Here is a 4,370-nt window from a genome sequence, read left to right as displayed (position 1 = left end):
GCTGCAGTGGCCCCTGGGATTGTGTGCTTCATTTTTGCACTTTTTCTTACTGGTTTAGAACTCTTAATTTTATACATAGTTCTCTGGTCTGTTTCATGAAAACTCTTCTCAGACCAATTTTCTAAATATATATTGAGGAAAAATAAAGCTACTGGTTTTTCTTAAGGTAAAAAATATATATATATACCAATTTATCCTACTAGAGAGATCCTAAAAGAGATTTATTATAAGGAATTGGCTCACGCAATTATGGAGGCCAAGAAATCCCAAGATCTGCAGTTGGCAAGCTGGAGACCCAGGGAAGGTGACATGTATTTCCAGTCTGAAACTTAGCAGGCTGGAGACTAAAAAAACAGCCAATGTTTCAGTTTCAAGTCCAAAAGCCAGAAAGAAACTGGTGTCCCATCTCAAAGCAGTCAGGCAGGAGGAGTTCCCCCTTATGGAGTCTTTTTGTTTTATTCATGTTGTCTTCAAAGGATAGGATGAGGCCCACCCGTATTATGGAAGGCAGTTTGCTTTACTCAGTCTGCCTATTCAAGCATTAACCTCATCAAAAAACACTGTCACAGACACAGGAGATTAACGTTTAACCAAATATCTGGGCACCCCGTGGCCTAAACTGACACATAAAATTAACCATCCCAAGTATACATACTATTTTCAATCTATTATGTTAATATAATATCTGACTTGCCAGATCATGCCGTGTCACCCTTCACTTTAAATGCGCAAGCAGATAGCTCTTTAGATGCCCTATACTTCTGTCCCCACCAGTTCAGCTGGAAGTTTTCCATGATTCAATTTGGGTGTTTGAACCCAAACTTTTTTAATTATATAATTTAAATAAATGTTAAGAAAACTGACAAAATATAAATGCAAAAAGAACAAATTTTTGTTTCCATACAAACTAGATTGAGTATGTTAGAAAGACTGGATAAATATAGGGTGATTAAAAATTTGCTTTCGGGGTGGGTGCAGTGGCTCATGCCTATAATCCCAGCATTTTGGGAGGCCAAGGCAGGAGGATTGCTTGAGCCCAGAAGTTTGAGACCAGCCTGGGCAACACAACGAGAATCCTTCTCAATTTTTTTTTTTTTAGTTTGCTTTCAAAATAGCTGTGAGCATGATGCATGACACACAGGGGGCCGGGGGAATCTAGGAGGATTCTACACTCAGTTCCTTTCCAAGTGTCTTGTTTCATTTTTTAAAAATTGAAACTGATAATCTTAGAGAGTGGTAGGTAATTCATGCAAAAAAGATGGTGAGGGGGAATTCCAATCAGGGGACCACTCTCAAAGAAAAGATCTTGGCCCCAAATTAAAAGATTGGCAAATGACAAATGACTATATATAATTCATGTTAAATATGCCATTGGGGAATGTATTACTCTGTTTTCACACTGCTAATAAAGACATAGCCAAGACTGGGTAATTTACAAAGGAAAGAGGTTTAATTGACTCACAGTTCCACATGACTGGGAAGGCCTCACAATCATGGCCGCAGGCAAAGGAAGAGCTAAGTCATGTCTTACATGGCAGCAGGCAAGAAAGCTTGTGCAGGGGAACTCTCATTTATAAAACCATCAGATCTCATGAGACTTATTCACTACCATGAGAACAGTATGAGGGAACAGCTCCCATGATTCAATTATCTCCACCTGGCCCCGCCCTTGAAACACGGGGTTTATTACAATTCAAGGTGAGATTTGGGTGGGGGACACAGCCAAACCATATCAGGGAAGATGAAAAAGTGCTGGAGATGGAAAGTGGTGATGATTGCACAACAATGTGAATGTAAGTAATCCCATGGAACTGTATACTTTAAAATGGTTAAAATGGTAAATTGTGTGTTACACATATATTATCATAATAAAAATATGCAAAGTAACTGTGTATTTTTTCAGATTCCTTGTTTCAACAAATACTTTTTTATTAATGAAAACTGTTGCATTCAATAAACAGGCTTATTCTGTATTAAGTTTATTTTTTATTTTAGTTTAATAGGAGAAAAGGACACCAACATGAAGCTGAATGAATTTCAGGTAAATGATCCCTTTTGAGATTTTAAGAGATTTTAATTCTCTAACATTGCTCTAAATTTAATAGGAAAGATGTGAAAACCTGTAAGAAGTTAGAGCAGTGGTTCTCAATCCATGGCAGTGCCAATTCCCTAGGGTGCATCTAGAAATGCATGGACATGTTTTTGGTTGTCACAATTATGAGGATCCTGGCATTCTCCAGAGATGTCAAACATCTTATTATGTACCTGACAGACCTGACATCAAAACATACCCAACCGAAATGTCAATAGCTCCCCCAGTGACTCTGGGGAAGAGTCAATGTATGTTTTATTTTTATTTTTTCTAATAAAATCCAATCTGGGATTCAAAAGTTTATTAGAATAAAAATATATGTACATTACAGTTATTTCACATAATTCGCAGATTTTACCACCATTCATTTTTAAATGATTTTAAAGTTCATACTGTAAATATATGCACATTTATAAACAAATCTTAAATTACAAAATTTGCAATGTATCTATTAGATATTGAATATGAAAATTTAGGATTGGCAACTGATAGTTATATCCTACTGCACTTACTATTTCTATGACATTTTAGAGGGGAAAAAGATTAATTCATTTTAAATGAAAAATATATTTCACAAATTTGTGTATCACCCTGTGTGTGCAGGAGCTATGCTGGTCTTCTCTGTATCATTCCAATTTTAGTATATATGCTGCAAAACCAATCAACATATTTTAAAAATTATATTTCAATTTTTTACAATATCTGACAACCTCCTTATGAAATTTGATAAAAGAGACATCATTTCACTTTCTTCCTCCTCTCTCCCTCTTCCAAATGCGTTTTGTTGGTTATATTATTCTTCATAACATCTGGGTTTTTAACATTTACATCTTGTTCTGAAACCGTAATTCAAACCACTGTTTACTCTTCATTTCTATTTTAAATAATTTGGTGTTCATCATCTAACTTTTCTGTGCCTGGCTTCTCCATTTTTATACTCTTTGATTCGTCTACTTAGTTGCCTAGATTTTATTATACAAAAGTTTTAAATTTACTTATTTTTATTCTATAAAAGGCTCATGGATTCTTATTTCTTTACATTCTTTAGTGCTTACTATCCATCTGTTGCATTTATCCTTAGGAGGATAATTTGGGCTTAAAATTTTAAAGCCATTCACTGTCTTCCTCATAACTTTGTAGTTACTGCTGCATTGTCTTTGGCTTGGAAGATGGTGTGGAGACATCTGGGGTCAATCTTATTTTCTCTTTCATAAGTGACTTGTTTTTTGCTAGTATACCCATACTACTATTATTTTTAAAGCATTTCCTTTTATTATCTCAAATGTAATATATTTGATACCTATACATGATTAAATATAAAATATGTAAATTATAATCAAAATAAGATTTCAGCTTTTAAATAATTACTCAATTGAAGAACTAAAAGAATCCCCAATAGCACTGCATCTACCTATGGATTCCTCCTCTGTCCCATGTGCCTCTTCGCCCCCTGAGGCAGCAACTTTCCTGTACCGTTATCCTTCCTTTCAATATTCATATGGTTTTGTCATGTAAGTATGTATTCCTAAAAAATATACAATATTATTTCATTTTGCTTATTTTTAAGTTATACAGAAATGGTATAATACTATATATTGTCTTTCGGAACTTTTTTCATTCAACTTACGATTTAAATTTTTAAAGACTCATGTTGCATTGTGTTACTATAGAGTACTCATTTTTAATAGCATTACTGATACATAATTTAAATCATCAAGTTCGCCTGTTTCAAGTATCTATTTTAATGGCTTTCAGTGTATATACAGAGTTGTGTATTCATCACCATCTTCTACCTTCAGAGTATTTTCATCACCCCCAAAAGAAATCTTGTGCCAATTGGCAGTCATTCCCAGTATCCCTCTCCCCTGCTTCCCTATCCCCTGGCCTGACTTTCTGTCTTTATTGATTTGCCTCTTTTAGGCATTTCATATAAATGGAATCATTCAATATGTGATTTTCTTTCATTTAAAAATAACATTTTGAGGTTCTTCCATGCTGCAGCATGTATCAGTACAATCATGCATCACTTAAGAACAAGGATATGTTCTGAGAAATAAATTGTTAGGCAATTTCATTGTTGTGCAAACATCATAGAGTATACTTACAAAAACCTAGATGGTATAGCCTACTACACATGTAGGCTATATGGTATAGCCTATTTGCTCCTAGGCTACAAACCTGTATAGCATATTACTGTACTGAATATTGTAGGCAACTGTAACACAATGGTATTTGTGTATCTAAACATAGAAAAGGTACAGTAAAAGTATGGTACTAT

At 34.5% G+C, this 4,370-nt stretch overlaps 1 pseudogene; it reads right to left on the bottom strand.

Moving 5' to 3' along the window:
• Positions 1-2,647: 2,647 nt before the first annotated feature.
• On the bottom strand, positions 2,648-2,760 carry LOC112440530 (U6 spliceosomal RNA; annotated as a pseudogene).
• Between the last annotated feature and the right edge of the window lie 1,610 nt (positions 2,761-4,370).

Source organism: Pan paniscus, chromosome 6, assembly GCF_029289425.2.
Source record: "Pan paniscus chromosome 6, NHGRI_mPanPan1-v2.0_pri, whole genome shotgun sequence".
In the NCBI taxonomy this organism is placed as follows: Eukaryota; Metazoa; Chordata; class Mammalia; order Primates; family Hominidae; genus Pan; species Pan paniscus.
Note: the sequence above shows the minus strand (reverse complement) of the source record. Positions and strands in the feature narration are given on the sequence as shown.